Source organism: Tachysurus fulvidraco, chromosome 3, assembly GCF_022655615.1.
Source record: "Tachysurus fulvidraco isolate hzauxx_2018 chromosome 3, HZAU_PFXX_2.0, whole genome shotgun sequence".
Classification (NCBI taxonomy): domain Eukaryota; kingdom Metazoa; phylum Chordata; class Actinopteri; order Siluriformes; family Bagridae; genus Tachysurus; species Tachysurus fulvidraco.
Genome location: NC_062520.1, coordinates 8,008,783 through 8,033,428, shown reverse-complemented (window position 1 = coordinate 8,033,428; position 24,646 = coordinate 8,008,783). Strand labels below are relative to the sequence as shown.

Sequence of the window (24,646 nt, the reverse complement as noted above, 5' to 3'; positions counted from 1 at the left end):
GTTTAAAGCACAGAATGAACACTTGCTCCTGTCTGATTGTCTTGAAATATCCTCAACATCGTTTATCTAATCAACTTCTGTGACGAGGCATGTCGAGGATTTCCCAATCAGACAAGACATGTTAAATAAAACTGTACAAAACCTGAAATTTCTCAATGAACTTAATATTGTACAGAATTTCATGCGCTGTCCAAAACAGTGGATCTGCTACAGAAGCTGCAATGAGTCAACAACTGCTGATGTTTTTTTTATTGATCGGTTCTGCTACAGATTTTTCCACGTGTTTGGTTTAATTCGGTGAAACGGCGGGTTTGTATCCAACCCTTTATCTACAGACATACTAGCCTAACAACATGTTTGTTAGTTCATTTTCTAGAGTTTGACATTTAGCAAGTCGTCTATCTGTTAACTCATGCATAGTCTTAGCCTATTTTTAAATTCAGTTCATGTGGACACTGTGAAAACATTTTATGACATTTTGTTGAACAGTAGATAATTTGACATGGTGTGACTCAGGTGAATCGTGACGGTCTATAAATGGTTCATGGAGTGCTTAGTTGAACAACAGTCGACCAGGATATGAAGTGAAACAAAGAGTCCTGCAAAGAACTCAGCTAACGGAGGGGGTTAGCAGGAGAGACAGAAACCTCTCTGATAATGAGGAAACAGTCCTTAGAACAAAATTACCTCTGGGGTGCCTCTTATTACTGTGAGGATTTCCACCTGGAGTGATGGATGAATGCGGATGAAGGGGGAGACAGATAGAGAGATTGGAGCAACGAAGAGAGGTGATGTTATGAGCTCACATCATGGAGCTGGTAATGAAGATGGCGGACACTCTGTGGCTACGGTGTTCCAGATGAACCTTGTCTGGACAGAGGGATGAGATTAAGATGCTTTGGTTTGATTGAGATGCGTTGTTAGGATAGATGGGGGGTCGGGCGTATATAGGGGAGGGCATGGGGGTTCGGGGGGGTGGGCAGCACACTGACAGATTGATGACATAGTGATTTAGGCTGTTCACTCACTCCATCATTATGTGACAGGTCCTGCATTGTCTCAGGTTACTCTCACTTTCTGCCATTAAAAAGAATTTGGCTTCATGAATAGTGTAACTGAGAGGTATGATTGCACGGGTAATCCGGAGACCTGATACATCACCAGTGATAAGGAAATAAGAAAATCAGTGTATCTGATTGTCCTGTCGACCTCAGATACCACACCACAGTCATTTGGATTGCAGATGTGATGCATATATAAAGGGATCACATTGTTCTCTATTTTAATATGAATAGAAACCTGTTTCATGGAGAATTCGTAACATTCCTCTCAGAAAATGAAGAAAATATCATTCACAAAACAAACAACGTGGTCTGTCGAAATAAGATTTTATTTACAGAAAATATACAAATGAAATGATTTCAGTAAATTTCTGCAAACAAAAACAACAGGAAACAGTTTGGAGGATGTTATTGGCGCTGGCCGTAGGGACACTTTTTCGGTATTTAACACCTACTATGAATTGATTTTGATACTCGTTTCATTTGTATTTGAATTCATCGAGTAACCCATAAAAATATATTCCAGGTTGTAGAAGGATAAAAGGAAAAAATCACCAAGTATTTGTATATCTTATAAATCAAAAAGTTCAGGTAGAAATCAGAATGTTCTTCTAATCTTTGTGACATTCGTGTCAGCGTTTGTACATGAAGCTAATCTTACACACTGGTTCGTAGGTATTAAAGGCTGACATTTCCTGATTTTGTAAAGTTGGGAATTTATTATTGCAACATGTAGATTTGTATGTTAATATATCAGAAAATGTAAGTAATTATAAGCCATTATTTCACACATACATTATAGCAGAGTCAAATTATTTTCTTCACATATCTCAGCTTGTAATGAAGCTGGAGCAAAGAGGCAGTATTGTGGCACGAACGCTTGACTTCCTTAACTATTATGACGACGGGACACGTACACTGAAATCAACGTGTGTGTGACGAATGATTTATTGAATACTATGGAAATGATTAAATAATACAATACAGGCTATTAATAATAAATCTACTAATTAATAGAACATGTATTTATTTTTAATATATCATTTATTATTAATAAAAAAACACCATTATTGTTCTGAAACGTGTCCAACATTTACTTATTATGTTCTTAGGTCCAGATACACAGAATTCTTCATACTTTTGTCCTTTGGCACTTATTTTTGCATGTCGGTTTAGCAGCCTGTATGTAAAAAAAATTGCTGCCCTCAACCCAAAATGCAGTGGTGTTCACTTCGTGCACTTTGGTTAAACCGTTGTTCTCGCTGCAGTCGTATCGCTCTAGGGTTCACTGTTGCACTTGAGTACATTTATTTTGTTTATACTTGCACAAATAAAACACATTAACGTTAGAAAAAAAATTCTAGACTATTTGAGAAAGTGGCTTAAATCATTACAAACTGATTAGAAACAAAAAAGAAATTAATGAATTCCTCACGGCTTTTCCAAGTTACTTTCTCTTCAAGGTCGTCAGCACAGATCTTGTAAAGCTGTTTTTACATCTCAGAACGATGCCTGTTTATTCCCTGACCTTTCAAAGGCCGTCCGTTTTAACTCGTGCCTGAAAGAATTAGCGCTAAAAGTCTCAATTAGAGATCTTTTCTCCTTGTTCTCCAGCTGTTATGCTTATCAAAAGCAGGGGTTTGATATTAAGTGAAGTGCACCCTGAGGTCAGGGCTGCTTTATGAGTTAATTTCTCATTAATATGAGCTCAGTGAACGTTGATGGCCTGGTGCTCGAATAGCCCGATGTATTCTTTGACACCGTGTGCGGTTTGAGTTCACCTCATCCATCTGTTGCTTTAAGGCAGGCATGGGAGTTATGCATTTTCATGGTGTGTTATTCCATAAACTAAGTGAGCACTAAAACACACCTGAGCCGCTGTGTGTTTATGGCCCTGTAAAGCTCCAAACGCAAACATAAACGCTGCTACACGTAAATTTGGGATTGACATTTAACAGCTCAGTCCTTATCAGCGGATCAGACGTGTATCCTAGTTTGTCAGGATTTTGTAATTATCACTTTAATCATTACTCTTAAGTGTGTGAAATATGTACAAACGATTAAAGCTGCACAGTGGAAATAAAACAACTGGCAACCTCACTTTATAAAGTAATATTGTCGGCTTTATAAACGTTACACCATGACCTCTAAGAGGGTATAGAAAAGAAAGGCACCCTCAGTTATCTCCATGATTCAACTGTTCAAGACTGTGTTATGTTTGCTTTTTTCTAACCTGATATTGGCTTTATTTATTTAACATTATTCTTTGGCGTTTTATTAACAGCAATCATCTACGTAGTGTAAATTTATTAGCACTTAAAAACCAGCGGCTGTATATTTACATTCATTACTATTATAATTGGCTACTAAAATACGTCTTATTTACAAAGGCAGGCAAATGAATGACTTTAAAGCACTTAGACTGAAGTAGTGATCAAATTTTCAATGTGTCATGAATGTGCTGTTAGTAAAACAGATTAGTAGATGAGGATGAAAACACTCACCTCAATCACTCACCTCATGATAATGATAATTGAATGTTTACTCTTTGTCGAGACAAACTCACGTTTTGACCTCACGTTTAAATTCTCCAGCAGGGCTTTATCGAAGTTTAATATACAGTAAAGCTTATGGATGTCTATAAAGGTTCGGTTTACACAAAGTACCTTTCAGTTGACACTTTTGGATAACAAAAGTAAAAGCTTATTGCCTGCTTAATACATCAGTTCGAATTAATATAAAGTGTCTTTAAAATCTGTTTGTTTACATATGCACTATACATACTCTAATGTAGCTCTTATGAAATGGGAACCAGGTTTATTTATATATACAGTATATATATATATATATATATATATATATATATATATATATATATATATATATATATATATATATATATATATGTGTGTGTGCAAATGTAGCTACACATTTACAGCTACACATTTATAACCTTGAATTGAACCAAAATCATAAAGAGAAGTGGGCAAAATGCAGTGTTTACCATTTCAGCAGCAGGTCTTGGGTACGCAAGTCTACAGTAACCCAGTGAGTTTATCCACTGGAACGAAGGTGAGATGAATTCTTTGTCTAATCTGTTTTTGGGAAGGAATCTTTACGTATCCATTTGGGACCATTCACAGTAGCAGAAGATGAGTGCAGCAGCTGCAAACACAATAGAGCATCAGAATGAGTCAGGCAGTTTTGGAGGATGAGAGAAGCCACAGCAGTAGAAGTGTGTTCAGATCTGGAGCTGGCATTAAGACAGGAAACAAGGAGTACATCCACATCTTGTGTATGCCTGTTGCCTCAGAACAGTCAGACATTCTTTCAGGAAGCCAGCTGTTCTTTCAGGAAGTCAAAATGGAATCACCCTCCATGTTACTTATCCATTACATTTACATTTACAGCATTTGGCAGATGCCCTTATCCAGAACGGCGTACATAAGTGCTTACATCTCTAACACTGGATACATTAATGCTGACTCACTAGGTTACATACTTAAGATACCATGAGTTTAAAACATCGTTCAAAGTTACAATGAAAAAGTGTCACACAAAGGTTGTGTGTGTGTGTGTGTGTGTGTGTGTGTGTGTGTGTTTTATGTAAAAGAAGTGCTAGTTGAAGTGTTTCCTGAATACAGTAAGTAGGTCTTCAACCGCAGTTTGTAAATAGCCAGTGACTCAGCTGTCCGGACCTCTAGGGGAAGTTCATTCCACCACCTTGGTGCCAGAACAGAGAAGAGTCTTGTACTATACTTTCCTCTTAACCTGAGAGATGGTGGAACCAGTCGAGCAGTGCTGGTCCATCAATTAGTTAAAACTGTTAACATGTAGAGGTTTCAGAAAACCACCACTTAATTTTGTGGCATGGTTCATACCATTTGGTTTAGTGGTTAGCACGTTCGCCTCACACCTCCGGGGTTGGGGGTTCGATTCCCGCCTCCGCCTTTTGCATGTTCTCCCCGTTCCTCGGGGGTTTCCTCCGGGTACTCCGGTTTCCTCCCCCGATCCAAAGACATGCATGGTAGGTTGATTGGCATCTCTGGAAAATTGTCTGTAGTGTGTGATTGCGTGAGTGAATGAGAGTGTGTGTGTCCTGCGAGGGGTTGGCACTCCGTCCAGGGTATATCCTGCCTTGATGCCCGATGATGCCTGAGCTAGGCACAGGCTCCCCATGACCCGAGAAGTTCGGATAAGCAATAGAAAATGAATGAATGAGTTCATACCATTTGCCATAATAAAATTTCAGTTTGAACAATATGGCTTTTGCCAAGTCCGGGCTTGTAGACCATAGAGATACAGTACATAAATACAGTAAGTTAAATTTGAAACAAATAAATCTTTATTTAGTTTTGTTTGTCCAACTGACATCGAGACATTTGTTATGTTTATTAGACTACCAGATTTTTATGGATTTCTTTTGCCCGTGTATGTTTGTAGGTTCAGTGTAGTTTGATATATATTTACATTTATCAGGTTATTGAAGGCAATATAATGCTGAAACAATTACCAGTCACTTTAATTGTCTATATTTTTATGTATAAACAAAATCCAAAGCATACATGGCAGCTTTAACAGCTTCAGGCTATTAAAATGTTAAAATGTTCTTAAATAAAATGTTCTTCTGTAACTGATCTTTAACAGTGACCAGAAAATCATCAGTAGTACATGTGCAGTTTTTGTGTAATTACAGAGACACTTAGGGAAAAAAAAAAAAAAAAGTAGGACATTGTGTAACCCTTTTTGCAACCACTGGCAACCCAGTGCCCCAGTTACTTCATATAAGTTATTCCATCACATATTAGTCCAAGAGTGGAATTCGGACCACCAAAAGGCAAGTGCTACCCAATTACGAAGAAAAAGCTGGTGTAGCAACAGGAACAGGATATTAATATGTCTGTGAAGTGAGATTGCAGTGAATTGATGAAATTAGATGCACCACCCCTCACCAGCTGCCATCGAGTTCATGGGAGCTCACAGTTGCCCTAAGACGATTCTTTTACAGAAGCCTGTAAGAAATCTTCACATTATTGGACCAGTAACCAAACCTAAAGATCTGCTCCATTGATTTTTTTTTTTACTTCAACGCCTACCTTTTTATAAAGAGACATTCCATTAATGACTTTAATGTTGTTAAGCCATACATCTTTCTTAAACAGGCCTACATTCTGCATTGCATTTACTATTTTTTTTTTTTTACAACAGGCCATAATGTGCCCAGCATCAGAGATATTGATCAGCACTGTCAGAGGGAAGGAATGAAGGAAAGAAGGCACTCTTACCTTACCTGAGCAATCTAGGAACCGTCCGATTTACCGCATTTAAACTCGACTCCAACTGGCCAGGATCTACGAGTTCATCCATTAGGATCCAGCGCATGATAGATATGTTATAATACACTTCCTTTTTTGTGCATTTTGTGGGTAAGATGGTTGGGTTCATAAAGGGAGGAAGTCAGCTAAGATCTTTAAAACCGCTCAACATCTCAACAGTCAGTTTCACCGGGCTTTATTTGCCCTCCAATGTTCAGTAATTGGAGGAGTGGAGTCGGAAACAGTCAAAGCTTTTTTGATTGCGTTCGGTGAAATATTAGTGTTGTAGAAGACCAGTGCATCTGAAGAGCTAACGCATTTCATAGATCCACTGAGAGACATAAACTGGTTTATAAATTTAGACCATTTCAGTAAGCACTTTATCTTGGCCAAGGTGGCAGTGGATCGGAAGCCAATGCTAGAAACACTTTCAAACACTTTTCAATCACTTTTTCACTCTCAAGAGACGGGAATATGCATTCTAGTCAGGGTGTTTTCCTACCAGTCCATCACAGGGCATCTCGGGTACACATGGATACATCTCGGATACTCCATGATGTACATTCACAGCTAGAGGCAATTTACCTAGAGGCAGTTAACCTACCTGTATGTTTTTGGAAGAAAACCAGAGAACCTATGGAAACCAGGACGTTGGGAGGATGTACAAATCTGATCGAAGTTCAGGATTAAAGCAGACACCCTGAAGCTGTGAGGTATGCCTCCATGCCACCTGACAAAACAGTTCAGTACACGAGTCTATATATTCCTTGGACAATATAAAGACAAGAAATTTCATTTATACGGCTTTCGCAGATTTCAAAAGATTGCATATTTGTAAATTTCCTAATAACTTGTATACTCGCTCTACAACTTCTTTTGTAGCTTCAGCATCGCTTGGATTCTCTCATACTGTTCACTATTCTTCTTATTCTAACTCTGCCATGTTGCCTGGTCTGTCTTTGTCAGATGTCATACACCTTCACTACGTCTTTTTTCTTTTACTTTTTTCTGTTTACTGCAGCTGTAAACTTTTGCACCCAACTATAAAGGATGTTAGATGTGAGTAGTATATGCAATGTTCAGTACATTTCAGTTGAATCTGTGTGTTTTTCTGCTCGGTGTGGCTTGATTGGACAGTTGAGCACACTAAAGTTACACCTGAGGACAAAATAACAAACCAAGTGGACCCTGTTCAGTTCCAAGTCTAACTCTAGTGTTTTTCAACTCAAATGAGAAAGTGAATTGACCATGAATCAATTCACTGCAGGACGTGAACTGCAAATTTGAGTCGCAGCATTTTTCCTGTAGATGCTGCTAAATTAGATTGTGACATGCACACTAAGTTTAAGGACAACTACACCTGCACTCACTATGCACTTTATTATTTATACCTAGCAACATTCATTCATTCATTTATTCATTTTCTACCGCTTATCTGAACTTCTCGGGTCACGGGGAGCCTGTGCCTATCTCAGGCGTCATCGGGCATCAAGGCAGGATACACCCTGGACGGAGTGCCAACCCATCGCAGGGCACACACACACTCATTCACTCACACACTCACACACTACGGACAATTTTCCAGAGATGCCAATCAACCTACCATGCATGAAGATCTTTGGACCGGGGGAGGAAACCGGAGTACCCGGAGGAAACCCCCGAGGCACGGGGAGAACATGCAAACTCCACACACACAAGGCGGAGGCGGGAATCAAACCCCCAACCCTGGAGGCGTGAGTCGAACGTGCTAACCACTTGCATTTATTTAATCAATCATTTGGTAGCAGTACAATGCATAAAATGATTCAGGTACAGGCTGAAACAGAAAGAATCAACCAACCCAAATAAGCACATTTTACAACCGTAGTGAGCAGAAAAACATCTCATCAACGCCCAGGTTGAGGTGGATGGACTACAACAGCAGAAGGCCATGATCATATTTCACTCCTGTTAGCCAAAAACAAAAGTCTGAAACTGTCAAAACCTGACAGATGGAGAAAGACCTTGTGATCTTCCTCAATCTTCTACTGTCCAGCTTTGGAAATTCCGTGTCCATCACAAAGTCTGATTCTTGTTCTTGGCTGACAGGAATGGAACCTGATTGACTGTTATAACCCATCCACCTCAAGGTCAGTGTTTTGTGCATTTTGTGCTTATTACAGTTGTATCGGTGAATTTATGTCCCTCCTGGCAGCTTAACCAATCTGGTCATTTTTCTGACCGTTTGGCCTGTCTGATCAGCAAGGCATTTACCTCACAGTGCTGAATCTCAGTTGGTGTGTTGTGTTTTTTGCACCATTCTGTGTGAAATCTAGAGACTGTTGTGTGTGAAATTCCCAGATCAGCAGATTCTGAAATACTCAAACCAGACCATTTGGCTAAAACATGTATGCCAAGGGTGTCCAATCTTACAAGGGCCGGTGTGGCAAGCAGAAGCCACACCTGATTCCACCTGTTTAATCAGTTGTTCTTGGCTTTTAGTAGACTCTGGTGTGGCCTCTTGCTTGGTTGGAATGAAAACCTGCTCCCACATCAGCCCTTTCCGGATAAGATTGGACACCGCTGATGTATGCCATGATCAAACTCACAGAGATCATACTTTTTCTTCAGCCCGATATTTGATCCGAACTTATAACTGAAGGTCTTGGATCAGTTCTGCTGCCGCATGATGACTGATTTGATAACTTCATAATTGTCCAGCGGTAAAGGTGTTACTAATAAAGTAGACATGTATGCACCTGCTCTAGTATAGTGTCTCTGTATAGTCTGTTGATTAGCCTAGTGTAGAATTTTTGAATGTATACTTCTGCTGATTTACAACTACAAATACGTATCCACAATCTCATATCCAGTTCAACCTCCTGACTCATCTTTGCAGAATTTTTAGTATATCTTAAACATTTCATGCACGTCTGAGAGCACACGTCATCTCTTTTGGTTCGAGTCACCTTATCTTAGGTGTCCTTGGGCCATTTTGGCACACATTAACGTAACCCCTATGCTTTCTGCTGTTGGATTTTTATCTGCAACCCAACCAGAGCAGAACTGATCAATGAGGCTTTGATCTGCCAGGACAGAGATCATCATATAAAGTGATGAGGAAAGTGCAGAGCCAGAGCTATGCCAATATTACATTTCGTGGCTTGGCAATATCTAGAGCTCATGCCAAACGAGTCAGCATGATGGAAGGATTTCTTTGGGCTCTTGCAGCAGGATGTGGACAGATGGGAACACTCCTTTCCTGCTGTCCAGCAGCTGTAATTAGCCCTGAGATGTATGGATTAATGGACACCAGCGGATTACTGGTGCCGTACTGTCTGCACTTTCTCTCCTCTCTGCTGCAAGAAAGAACGACCTGTCATCTAACAGCTTTAGAAATAGTCCAGTGTGTATGTGTTTGGTGTCTTACCAGTGAGATGTACTATGGTTGTACAGTAGATGAAAATTGGCTGAATATTGACCCAGTACTTATTGTCTTGTTTATTTGCTCATTTACTGAAAAAATAATCACACATTGAGTTACTGTACATTAGCACCACAGGGCAGCCTAAGGACATTTAGAAATTTTTTCCTTGCCTCTGGTACTGTAGTGTTCTTTGTCTCCGCTGTGGGGGTGTCTGGGGTTGGTATTGATTGCCAAGAGAGACCGAACAGTTAAATGGGTCAGACACTGGAGTCGAGGCGCCCAGGATCTCAACCCAACAGACTTTTGTAGAAAAAGTAGAGCATCAGTTGTTCTTCAGAGACACTTGAGTCTGGAGTTTAGGTCATGTCAGGTTAGGCCTTTGATAGGCTCAGGACACACCTGGCTGATTTCCTTTCCATATTCATCTCTTGTCTTACAAGGTACAAGATTCAAACAGTGATTTGGAAGCAGACGAAGGTCTGGCCAGGGTATTACTTGGAGGTTGAGTATTGCTCAAGGTTATATTTTATTTGGGATGTAATACAAAAAATGCATTTTGTAGACCAGATATGAACACATGTTTGTTTGTATTCATACCAATACTGAGCCATAATGAGCAACCTACTTAGTATTAATCAATCATGGGTACCATGGAACATTTTATTTACCTCTGTTTATGCGTGTAGGTGCCATATGCCCTTGCTAAAGATTTTATGATGTTTAAGCAGTATCTTTAATAAGAGAGCGTGATGGCCAACCTAAGTGCGTGGGGTGCATATAAAAGAGTGTGGTTATTACAAATGAGCAGAAAAAGGCATGAATCGTACCTTGACTCTTAACTAACGTGGCTGAGCAAGAGAGGAAAAAAGCATGTGTGTCTCAGTGCTCCCTGAATTGAACTGTTTTCACTCTCACACAGGACACAAGCGAATGCCTTTATGTGCGAGCACATTCATTCCTTTCCTTCATTCCATTCACACATTGCTTATTGATTCAAGGCGCAACTAATGGTGCAAAATTAAATGGCATTAAGTTATGTTTTTTGTAATCTGCTTGCTTTATAGCAAGAGTTTCTTCTCATAGTACTGGATAATCTTTGCAGCCTTGCTTTGCATTATTTACTCCTGAATTATGTTCAGATTGTTGTCATTCTGTGTTTGTTCATTTCCATGACAATGTACTGTACACCAGGCTTACATAGCATCAGGTGGGATTGGATATTGATCATTTTTATGAGTAAATCAGCACAGTATCAGGTTAATATCAGTATCAATATCGATTCATCCCTTTTTTATTATGAAACTGTGACCAAATAGTAAAATCATCACTTGTACATTTAATCGAGCTTTCATTATAACAGAAAATATTTCTAAATCTGAAGTGTAGCCTGTATTTTCTTAGGTCTCATCTGTGTCTAAGAGTAAATAGTGATATAATTGCACAGCGTCTGGACAGATTCCTCTGTGCTTTTTCACAGATAACACACATTATGGCCTTGATTGGGTTCTGTGTTTGTATCTGTATCTTCATCTGGGACTGTATTCTTACTCAGAAAGTATGTTTTGTTTTTATGTATTTTTTTTTTTAAAGACAGTTTCTCAGGATTGCATAAATTAGAAAGCACTGTTTATACAGGCTATTAGAGCTCTCCTTTGCCTGCTTTCCCACAGTGCAGTGATCGCTTTCATTACCCAGAGACTTTGATAGACCTGCCGCATAATTGAGAAATGCACATTAACGCGTCCACAAACTTTCCTCTGATTGCTCTCTCATCCGTTTATGCAAATGTGTCCGGTGTTATCCCTTTATGAGTCGGAAAAGCAATCAGGTGCAAGCCTTCTCTTCTCGCTCCATTTGTAGAAGCTGCACACTGTGAAAGCATGACCTCAATAACCGACTGCCTCTGCAGAAAACTGTAAATCTATGCTTAGCTCACTGGTCATTATTGACCGGGGCAAACACCACAGCACTATTAAACATTTATGACTGTGACTATCAACACTCGCACCTTAGGGAGGTGTAAAAGTGACTGTTGAGTGGAAACCTAAGGCATTGATAAGGGGGAAAATTGATAAGTGTAGGTTACAAAGATAATAAATTGATTGCTGTTTCAGTTTAGACAGCACCAGCCATTAGCGTGTGGTCTCCTCTAGCATACGTTATACCTCACATTACACAGGTCCAGGTCCTCATTTAAATGCCAGATTTACACCAATAACCATATGAGGAATTGCATTGCTGCACAGTAACTGATATTCATCTAAATGTTAACATTGTGTCATGGTATACTGTATATTTACATGTTGGCCCATGGAGTGTTGGACAGTTTGTAGTGGGATGTTTTAAAAGCACAAAATGAAGTTCAAATTTAAAAGAAAAAGATGATTGGGAGCAGAAAAAGAAAACGAGTGACGAAATTAAAAATTGTTTGTCAAAAAATCCGAGAATGTCATGGACTTTTCTGGATGAGAGACATGGTGTTAATCAATCTCTCTCTCTCTCTCTCTCTCTCTCTCTCTCTCTCTCTCTCTCTCTCTCTCTCTCTCTCTCTCTCTCGCTCTCTCTCTCTTTGTCTTTCTTTCTTGTCAGAGAGACCTTAACCTATCATTTGTGTTTGTGAGCTGATGTTTGTGTGCAGAAGAGGGGTCGACTTTGTGGGGTCACCAAAATTTCATTACTGCTTCTGAAGTTCATCACATCAACCAGTGAGCCACCACTTGCCCATTTGGATTTAACATGACTTTCCTTTAAAACCCAAATTCTCTCTGAGGAAGATTTTCTCTGTAACATTAATTTGTATCAACAAATTGTTGTTATTAGAAAGTGCTCCAATAATCAATAGCAGGTTGCGATCGTAGCTGCTTTAAAAAAAAAAATGCCTATTGTTTTTTCTCAGAGAAGTCCAAAAGCATCTCTGACATATTCTATTCTGAATTACATGAAGACATTAACATAGAAATCGCAATCAACAGCAGAACCTCTTGATAACATTGCTTGCTAAAAGGTCAAGTGGTGTATTTAATAATCAGTTAAAACGAAGGGACGCCATCCGGGTAGTCGGCAGCTGTAAAATAAATAGGCATAAATAATTAAGGAGAATAACAGGAACGAGTGGCAGTAATCTCAGGGTGGATCGTTCGGCTAATGTCAAGCTCATTCAGAGACCTGCCTCTCATCAGTCTCTCCAGTCGAAGTCATTACTCAGAAAGGCCTTTCCTGTAATGTTTGTGATGGATCCCGCCGAGAGCTAGACATCCCATGAGGCCCAGCGCAGAGAGCAAAGTGGAACTATAAGCCAATCGTTCATCACGTCTTTCTTTCTCTGTCTCGGGTTTGCCTTTTGTTTCTTAGCGCATTCATTTTCTTTTTCTTTTATTTGATTTATTTCTATTTATTTTTGTCCAGTGAGGTTATTCTTTGTTTATGAAAGGTCGTATATCATGTAGTTCCGAAGCATTTTAATGCTTTTTTTTTATTTTAGTAAAAAATACATTAAAGGTGCTAATGAGAAGACTTCTGTTGGATCAGGATGCTAGACTCCGGTGACTGTAAGGACAGGTTTGAGGTCACCTATGAATGTATGGGTTACAGGTCTAACGGTCTGTTTTTATAAAGCTTTAATACAATGCTGATGTTTGGTCCATTCTGATTGGTCAGAAAGTGTTGATTCATTTTCCATAACAGCAGCTCTGGCAGTAGTTCTAGCTTTTAGATTACATTAAAACCTCCATTCCAAGTGTTTAAGACAAAGGAGTTTGCAGTTTCTCTGTAACATGACAAACATTTTTTTATTTGTCTTGAAAGATCAGGAGCAAATTTGTTCTATAGATGCGGCACAGCATTAAATTCCACCGTAAATGGCTAAAATGTGTGAAGGGCCATTCTTTAATTTAAACAAATTGTTAGCGATTAATGTTATATAAGAGTGACTTACAACAACAAACTCCTAAGTGGTGTAAATGTAAAGTTTTTGGCCTGGGAACTGAGTTTCAATCCCATCACTGCCACACCTGTCTGTGGCCAAGAGCCAAGGGAACAAAACTCTAACCCATTCGCTCTGGGTGGGAGGGACATACTCGTCCATCAAGGTCAATCAGCTACACTAGCCAATAGCGTTCTTATATGAGCTTATATCAATTCGGCAAAAACGTATAGATAGCCATTTTTAAGAATGTGTGATTTAAAAGGTATGTTTTTTTTGGCTTCACATGTCTCAGAGGAACCACCCGTCAACCTTCACACTCCATGTTTTATAGTGAAGGTTACAAATTAGAAGGTGACCAAAACTGGGAAGAAAGTTGGAAACAAAACAAATAATAATAATATCTTCACAGTAATAACCTTATCTCTGCTTCACCTCAGGTCACATCACACCACCTTGTTATTGATTAGTTTCCTACAACAGCACTCCCTGGCATGTTTGATAACTTGCATATTATTCAGATCGCATTTCAGCATCTGCGCAAGGAGACAGCTCTGAAGGTGAGCTATCAACATGAGAAATACTTGCCTCACTTTGCTTTGAATACTTCACCAAGTCAGAGAGCACTCAAGCCTTGGGATGTAATAAATTAGAGCTGTCACGATCGCTCTGCTGCACCTTGCATCAGCAGTTAATCGTTGTGCACATAGCAATGGCAACTAATGCAACACAGCTGTCAAGCACATGGACCGGCAGTTGGATAGTTTTGTTCTGAAGTCTAAATAAATTAAGTCCTAATTGAACTGGATTGAAAAAAGAAAAATATGTTTTATTATTTGCCTGGCAGGATTAATGGCAAAGTAGTTTTATCTGAAGTCTCAGGTCTTCAAACTCTCCTGTGTACGTTTAATGGTCACTCCATTCAATCATTCAATCAACTCATATGTTCTCCATTTCTTTGCATTACTACTCGTATTACACACACACACACACACACACACACACACACACACACACACACACACACACACACACACACACACACACACACAAACAATGTCCACTTTTTTCAGTTATGAAGCTTTTAATTCAGCCAATCATGTAACAGCGGCACTGGTTGAGACCTTTAGTTAAAGTTCAAATCAAACACCAGAAAAAAGTCAGAAAAAGTGTGATCATCATGAGTTTGTCATGGCATCATGGTCATGTCATAGATGTCTGTGCCATTGGTTTGAGTATTTCAGAAACTGCTGATCTCCTGGAATTTCTTACACACAACATTCTGCACAGGATGGTTTAAAAAAAAAAAAAAAAAAAAACATGCTGAAATGTGTACAAGCTGAAACACGTTGTTATTAAGAAAGATCTGGAAAACAGCCAGATTGGTCTGAGTTATACAATCGCTCTTTACGACAACGGTGAGCAGAAAAGCATCTCATTATTAGATTAGATTAGATTAGATTAGATTCATCTTTATTGTGCAAGGTACATGTACAGAGCCAATGAAATGCAGTTAGCATCTAACCAGAAGTGCATAGATGGCTTATTTACAAGTGGCAGTGTAATAAATAAAGGTATGATCTTATACAGAAGGGTATGAGGTTATACAGAAGGTGTAGTATGTACATATAACTGAATAAGGGTATATATAGTGTTGTTTTTATATAAGTATGATACAGTATGAAGTGGTATGACAGATATAGCTGTACAAAAGGAATGTCATTATGAATATCTACTTATATACTTATATAATATATATATACACACACACAGAATAGACAGAATAAATGTGGATGGACATACAGAAGTGTAATGATTGTTTTTGGGTGGTGCAAGGATGCATGATTTTAAAGTGGTGCAAATAGTGAAAAACACAGAAAAGTGACAGTACAGTGGTGATTGTTAACACTATCAGCTGTTCAGTGCAGAAACAGCCATGGGAAAGAAGCTATTTTTCAGTCTATTTGTTTCATGGACCCAGGCTCTGAGACAACGGTAGCGTCTGCCCGATGGGAGAAGTGTAAACAGTCCGTGGTTGGGGTGAGAGGGATGTTTGATGATGCCCCTCGCCCTTTGCAAACAGCGTTTTTTTTTTTTTTAAATGTTCTCCAAGGTGGCTAGTTCAATACCGATGATTTGTTGGGCGGTTTTCACAACCTCAAACTTTGGGGTGGATGAGCGACAACAATAGAATACCACACTATTTTTTTTCTAGTTAGCCAAGGAAGTTATAGAACAGAAAACAATCACCTTTACATCATTTAACAGTCTTCAACTGTCCTGATTCTGTGAGTCTTTGATGACTGGCACACGATTGCATAAATTTACCTGCAGGTTTACTTGTGTTCCTAATAAAGTGGACAGTCAGTGTATTTATTTTCATGGTAAAGCTTTATATTATGCTGTTTGCTATCAACCTGTACTGCCCGATGGACGTCTGTTCAATAAGGTGGTTGCTATTTCAAATTGAAAATATTACTGTTCTGATTGAAAGTGTGTTTGGTAAATTCACTTCAGAGTGCGAAGTGATTCATATGGTGATGTTTTTGCATCTGAAAACCACCAGTCATGAAGTCACGTTCATGTTGAAAATGATGAATGAAATTTTGCTCATGCAGAATTTAGAAGGTAATCGAGTACTTGTAGTTATCGGGCACCTCCTGCGGATCTTAAATCGTAATCATATTTCAAATGACTAACACATCGATCTATAATTTATCTGCTCATGTGTGCACGAGTGTGTGTGTTTTTTCTTTGTTTTGTTTTTTAATAGCCGACGTCCCTTTTATATAAAAATAGGCAAGGTGTAAATGAAGTGTGTTTGAGTGTGTGTGGTTGGGGGTGGGGGGGTGGGGTGGCTGGGTTGGGGGGTGGGGGTGGGGGTTCGCATCTGAGGTTACACTGCCGAGGCAGAGCGCGTGTGTTCCCACAAGGAAAGTGTTTGATTTATGTTGTGTGCTTTGTGTACTTACAATGTGTGTGTTTTGCATTAATCAAGGCTTAGCTGTGGTGATGTGGATGATTGTGTATGATGAGCTTTGGGCGGATTGGAAACAGACAAGCAGTGAGTGACCCTGCTCATATCTGCTGCCATGCAGTAATGTGCTTCGTTCCATGATGGGAGAATTCAATCAAACAGAGGGAGAAACAGAGGGTTCTCAGTGCCCTCGCTGACCCACACACACCACACAGGCACACTCAAGCAATTGAATATTCACACACGCCTACTGAAAAGGCACTCATTCGCACTACTAACACAGAAGAGTATTTTCACATTCAGCCCCACAACTTTTACACCTTTCTTGACACAGTGGTGCATGCGCTCTCCCACACGCTCATAGACATGCATAGACTTTGAAACTTTCTAAATCAGGCAGTGTTGTGAACTCTTTTGTTCAGGGCCAGAGGGCAGCTCGGCTTTCCAGGCAAGCGTTCAGAATTTGATATTCAGACTCATCAGTGCTAACCTCATGTTTAAACCTTGGTCAGATTTAGATGTTTAAATTTGCATGAAAACTGCATGACCTGATTGATTTAACTGTACTCAGTGATAACAGCCCTATATATGGACCAGAAGTCTGAATCTGGCCAAGATTCTTTTTTATATTCCCAAAGTGTATTTATAGTACATTAAAGCTGCTATTTGAAAGTGCTTCTGTATGAAATATCTACCAATACAGGAAGATTCTTGATCTATAAACTAGTGACGTGAAGGTTTGTATTGTTTTTTTAGAGAATAATTTTGCACGGGATCTTTTCAGACATTTAGAGCGTCTTAGATCATATCAGACTGGGTTAACTGACACTGATGAAGTGATGAGAACAGAAGAAAATTCATCTCTCTTCTCTACTAGCTCTCTTTCCTGCAAACCACTTTAACCTTTTTTCTTTTTCCAAGTATTGTTTTTTAAATAAGCATTCTGCTTATTTAAGCTAAAATAAATTCACCCATGTATTTTTTTCACTGATCAGGATAATAGCACCTCCTCCACACCATATATCTCCCAGCATGCACAGCGTTTTAAGCTTAATGAACTATGTGAACCAGCTGATCCAAGTAAACAAAAATACATTTTTAAATGAATTGTTAAAGGCAAAAAGTTATTTAACATCAACTGGTCCTGAGTGAAAAAGTGCTTGCTCACTTTACAACGCAATATACTGAGTAATTGGGATCACATGGACTAGATACCCCTGCTAAAAAAAACAGCATTGCTGGTCCAGCATAAGGTATGTTTTGCATGCTGGGACCAGCTTGGGATGGTGGTATGCTGGTCCAGCATTAGGTGCTGGTTGCTGGTGTGCTGGCCGACCAGCCTGGGATGCTGGTGTGCTTCCCAGCAATGTAGAGTGGGCTGAACAAGCAGCTGAGATCCAACAAAACTTTAGTCTGGAACTTGTTACAAAGCCAATTCTATGATTCTGGGACTCCAGCAAACCACACTGATGCCCTTTTTCCACCGAGGCAGTTTGAGTGCTGGTTCGGAGCCAGAGCTTTATTTAAAATCAGTTCTTTCTTTTTTTCGACACCCAAAACACTGGCTCTAAACCAGGAAAAGTGGTTCTTAAGTAGCACCAAAACATTGCTGGTCTAGACTTAAGAACCACTTGCGTCAGGGGCTGTGGGCGGGGCTACTGTGACCAACAAAAGAGAGACGTTGTTTGCGCCATTTTTAAATCATTTAAAATCAGGATTCGCCGCATTTGGATGCCGATGTAGGTTCGCAAAGCCATGAGCATTAACACTAAAGCAACATCCGCCATTGTTGATGTCGTGTTTGTGTTTGCCGCTGCTGCGCTAACGTTGCTGGGAAAGATGAGACATATACAGTGACGTAAGATTCGGCTCTGTGATGGCTCTCTAGCCCATGGAAAGGCAAACCGGTTTATAGAAGGCTTGCCAGTGGAACCAACTTCAAACCAGCACCAACACTAGCTCTTTCTGGTGGAAAGGAGGCATGAAAGACATTAACATAAGAGGGTTAAAAACAGACTACCAAAATTGCACGACAAGCACAGTGAATACTCATACAACAATTTACAAAAGAAACATCTAATAAACTGCAGGCCTTGTTAACCTCAGACATGGTCAGCATTCAGGATTATACCATTTAAATTTGACTGAGTAAAAATGGTATCTGTGTAAGTGCTGCAAAGTGAAACCACTGTTAACCAAAAGGAACAACTTGTGGAACCTTTTTGGAAGAAGTGGGTCCTGTTACATTTAGTGTTATGATAGAGGTTTTAGTGGTGAGGAAAAACTCCCTTAGATGATATGAGGATGACACCTTGAGAGAAACCAGACTCAGAAGGCAACCCATCCCTTCTGGGAACCTAACACTGGATGGTACATAATGTAAATATAAATGATGTCCTTTGAACAACATTTTGTATGTGAGTGGAATTAAGCAACCAAGAGCTCCTGGTTGCTTAACAGGCTAGCGCAATTTCTGAGTTCAACACAGACCCAACACAAAGTCTTCAAATGTTCAGCGACGGAGACCCATTAATAAGGTTTATTCCACAATAAGCACATAATAGATGAAGTAAAGCATGGTGGTGGCAGTTGGTCGGTCTATCTATCTATCTATCTATCTATCTATCTATCTATCTATCTATCTATCTATCTATCTATCTATCTATCTATATATATATAGATAGATAGATAGATAGATAGATAGAATTATCATTATTATTATTATTATTATTATTTATTTATTTATTTATTTATTTATTTATTTATTTATTTATTTATTTTATGACCTGTCCTTAGAACTTTAGTTAGTCAGTCATGGGCTTAATTCCTGTCTGTCAATACCAGCTTGGCCTTGGCTTTGCCCTATAAGCACGGGGAAGTTATATCTCATATATGTCTTGATCCAGTCCATAAAGACAAATCCAGCTTGACTCTGATCGATACAGAAAAGTGAATTGCAATTTAACTCTTCTATTTTCTTTAACCAAAAGCATCTTAGCCCCATGGTGGAACACTCTTTTGCAAGTTTTTTCTGGGAAATATTTCCTTCCCATAGCTTCCATAGCTTCTGTTCTGAAAAAACACTGTATGATTTGTCGGCCTGAATTTAAAGCGAAATGACAGTGCATTGCTTTGAGAGTGTTATGTCGCTCTGTGATGTAGCATGAGCATCAGCTAAAAAAAAAAAAAAAAAAAATGACCATAAGCTGCCAGGGTCAGATATTTTTCAACAAATCTCACAGGATTATCTCTAGGTTTCATTTTACTACCATTATACCTGCTGTGTTCAGTTTGCTTTCACCCTGTTGTCTGCATGAGCCCAGATCACACTGACTGATGACACAATGTAGAATGTAGTTATTTTCTTTATTGGTATGTTTATTGGTAGAAGATCCTCATTGTATAGTGAACATAATGAACACAGAGAATACATTATGGCACATACATATATGTTAACCAGGGCTTATAATATTGAATATTAAAAGACAACTGATATCTCAACATTTTGTTTGACATATTTGTCCCTGGGCAAATGGGTTCAATTCTTGATGAGGAGACAACATTTCTGGGACATTTTTAACTCGGTAGTTAAAGATATATTTACGCATGTAGGTATTTTGTTGCTGCATGTCACCAGTTATGTGTTGTGAAGTCGCAGGTATGTGTTTATTCTACTGGTTGCCATAGCAACATAGGTGGCACAACTAGAATTCCTTTATTGAAACCAAATCAGACGTTTTGCTGCAATAGTAAAACATTCTAAAGGGGTAGCATTTGTATATAAAATTCACCAGTATATACAGTATATGCATCATGTCATATATCAGACGAATCAGTATGTGCTCTTTGCCGTTGTGGCCATCTGTCTGCGGTGAAAGTGCAAGCCCTGGATTGTCTGGGTCCATGAAACAGGAGACGGATCATATGTGTCCTGCTGTCTTCATTCCCATTGGTAGTCACTGCATCAAGTAGCTAAATATGTGCAGAAATGTTTCTCAATTTTTTTTTTTCCCGTATCTGGACACACCCATATCTAGTTGCCAACCGTCACTGCTGAGTGGTCTCTGGTCATTTTGTCCATGTGAGTCGGTGTACGTGTGAGAACATAGCACACGGCCCTAGGCCGCTACTGAGAAAGATGATGTTCAAATCCCTGCATTATCAACTGGATACGCTCTTAATCATAAGTCGGTTTGGTTTAAAGTGCCAAATGGTTGATTGTGAATAATGTCTGGATTTTAAGGCACCAATGTTCTGTTGCTGTCTCTCAGCTCCAGTGTTTTTGTTTTTTTTTTTAGGTGATGCTGATCTCATGTTTCTGTCAGAGTAGATTTTCACATATTTCCCAAGTGTCCATGTAGGTTTATGAGTAACTCAATGATAGACTTTAGCTAAAGGATAAATTATAGGTAACATAATGGAAAGGAAATCCTGTCCATCTCATGAATTAGCTCTTACTTATATAAATCTGTCATTCTATAACAGTGACTTTTTGAACAAGTAGTTTAAGTACTGTATGTAAAGGTCACTCTCTGTTTAGTGTCATTCCTACAGAGCTGTTACTTATCCACTTATATTCACACGCTGTACATTTCAGCACTTTCTGTCTTACTGTACGATTCCCACAAAAGACGGATCGGCCGCTCGCTGGCAGAGCAGATGGTGAGTGGGCGACTGTCATACGCTCCATGGAGCTGCTTCATATTGACAAATAATTGATAGCCTTTCGCTGTGTCTCCGGGTGCACAGTCTCCGCGGTACTGTCAGAGTGCTCCCCGTGATTTCTGCTAACTCCTAAGCCTTATCCAGTAGTAAGAGACAGCAAATCCTATTATAGGCATTCTACTTACAGTCTCAAGCCCCGCAGATAGACTCCTGTCTAAATCTTTACTGTAATCTTGTCTGTAATCAATATAGAATTTTCTTGTTTTGTTTACTTGTGCTTTCACTCCAGACCTGCGCTGCTTGTATTTACAGTAGCTATTAAATTTGAAGTTCTCATTTAGTTTAGTTTTTTAAAATAACTCGTTTTTAAGTTTGTTTTTTTTCCTTGATTCTCCACATTTCAGCATGGCAAGCACTTCCTTTCCATCATTAAGTCGCTTAATACTTTATTGCGAGTACTCGTAATTTTTCTCAGCCGCCAAACTTTCAGGGCACGGTGCAAAGACAATTTTTTTTTATTTGAACCATCCATTCTGAATATATCCTCATCTTTAAAGGCTAAGCTAAGCTTTATGCCTTTACCTTTAAGCGCTGCAAATAACTCATGATCCAGGCCTCGGGAGATTAGAGCAGGTATTAAAAGACAGCACTGCCTTCAAATTAATAATGTATTTTTTCAATTATCCAGTATAAAGTGTGTGCCAGGTAAGGTGAAATACAAGTCAATCATCCATGACGTTTCCCTCTGGCCATCTGAGACTATTTAAGTTTGGCCATCAAGCCAATTCACTTCAGCATAAATGAGCACTTAGAGGAGGTTATGCATCAAAATGTGTTGATGGTGTTGGAGGAGCCTGAAACTTAAAATGTGAAAAATTATTCTGTGTGAGTAATTGACCAGACTTATAGCTTCAGCTCTATTAAAGATCAGTTTAGGATTCTCTTGAATGAAACTTCACTTGAATGAAACAACCCCATTCACTTATCTGACCTTTTTCTTTGCCCAAGCGAATACCCCTTTAAAGGAGCCCAGGCAGACAAGTGGAGTGTATGAAATTATTTGTAAGAGCTATGATGATACGTTTTCCATGCCTCCGTTACCGCCAGACCTCTGGACTGATTTAATCTGATAGCTCCGGGCTTAAAGTGTTAAATACATTTTAACGGGCCAGGCTGTATATTAACATTCCATTAACTAACACTATTTTCCCGTGTTAGTTAACATGAACCAATTTTGAATTCAGCATTAATCAACTGTAAGGTATATTAGCTTAGCAAGCTCGGACATTCTATACCACAGAGCAACTGAATGCTCAAATCTGATTGGTCAGAAGGTGCCCGTTATATTTTTATAACGGTACAGCTCCGAATGTACCGTTTCTATAGTAACAGCTCATACACAGAAATTAGAATAATAATAATACAAGGATTTAAAACTGTGTTTTTCTTATCAAGCAATGAAAACCATCTAGTTATTGACGTGATGATCTGCAAGGAAACAATTTGTTCTGGAAAAAGTAGCTACGTGTCTATATATATATATAGTAACAAGCGATAATGGGAACTAACCTGTCTCATGGATGTTCTACAACATGAAATGGTTAAAACCTATGAGATGGCATGTTTTTAATAAACGGAACATTATATTCATTGGCAAATCACCGTGTTTTAACTGGAATACCACTTTACAGACTAAAAAGAAGAAGAAGCCTTTATCATCACCAAACATACATTACAGCACAGTAATATCCCAGCTGAGAAACCTGGGGTCAGAGTGCAGGGCCAGCTACTGTATGATACAGGATTGAACTGATTCTTCTGATCAACAATCTGATCTTCTGGGATGTGGTAGCTCAGTGGTTAAGGTGTTGGGCTACTGGTCGGAAGGTCATGGGTTCGAACCCCAGGTCCACTAAGCTGCCACTGCCTTAACCCTCAGTTTCTCAGTTGTAGGTCACTCTGGATAAGGGTGTCTGCTAAATGCCATAAATGTAAACAACCCAGATCCTTAACCACCTCCCAAAAAATGGCCTTCTGCAGCACTGAAACAACACCGAAATCTGGGCTATTACAGTATATAAAATTGACGCACGTCGTGTCTGTTTTGTTTTATGTATTATTATGCGTATAGCTACACTCAAGCAATAAGCATATAAAACTGAAGAGATTTTGCAGTCTCTGGTCTATACGAATATATAGCTATTGTGATAGTGATTGCTGAAGCTTGAATCTGTTGAATATTTATTTGTTTGTTTGTTTGTTTGTTTGTTTGTTTATTATTGTGGTGCTTTGTAGCTGATTTTGTGTTGCGATGATGTCACACAACACACCTTGACCCATATCTGTGTAACATTTATGGTACATTTGAAATATATATTGAAATATTCGACTCCTCAGTATATAGTAATGCTTCCAGGTTATCGGGTGATAATTTTCTCATGTTCTGAACTAATTCGTCATGCAGGTGCTATTTTGATCCTAATAATCTTTTTGATATTATCAGCCAGATTTTGAAGGCCATAAGCAGTAGTTTGAGGCTCAGGTTGTGTGTGCAGTAAAGAACAGATTGAAGCCTATTTTAAGGGCCAGCTAACAGATGCACGGGAGAACACTTATTATCGTTCCGCTTTGAATCCCTCTGTTGATTGAGGTGCTTCCCTGATTTCATGACGGAGATCTTAATAATTCAGCGATTCCATCTCCGCCTGGAGACTTCTCTTCATGCAGGAATATAAATTTGATCTCCCTAAAGTTTTCGTCTTCTTTCCTCTTCTTTTAATTAGGTTTATTATTTTGTCATGGATGACAGCTCTGTTTTTTTCTCCTTCGGTGCTGATGTACAGTGGGTTCTGTCGGTATATGGAAAGGCGAATGAAAATGATCCTGATTTTGAATTAATTATTATCTTAGAGTCTTTAATTTGGTTCATTGTTTCAGAGAGAATAGAGTTTAGTAACTGATGCATGAAAAGTCATATACACCGATTATTAGATCAGCCTTGTGGCATACCTCGAGGAAAGTCGAAGCTATACGTTATCATGTAGAACCAGTATCTAGCATCATTTTGGTGAGGATTGGAGTAAGTAAAAACAAGAACATTGATACCATTATATACTTGTCTGTAAGTGGCCTGGTTCTAAAATCTCCCCGGTATTAATTCTTCTGTCATGGAGGAAAACGAATGTATAATCGAGGTCTTAAGATCATAGCAACAATGAACATACAGTATTTACACTGGTCGGTACTGTTTCTGTTTTTTTCTGTCTTTTGTATATTGTCTTTTTTGCATTTTTTGTATTG

General features: G+C 39.0%; 1 protein-coding gene across 3 annotated transcripts in view; it reads left to right on the top strand.

Annotated features, from left to right (window-relative positions):
• fars2 (phenylalanyl-tRNA synthetase 2, mitochondrial) overlaps positions 1-24,646 on the top strand; it is a 152,191-nt gene that overhangs the window by 113,182 nt on the left and 14,363 nt on the right. The window contains exon 8 of one of the 3 annotated variants that reach the window (XR_007140209.1): positions 6,270-7,089. The exons of the other annotated variants lie outside the window; for them this stretch is intronic. The gene's annotated coding sequence lies outside the window, so the exon portion shown is untranslated. The remainder of the gene's footprint in view (positions 1-6,269; positions 7,090-24,646) is intronic. 3 annotated transcript variants of the gene reach the window in all.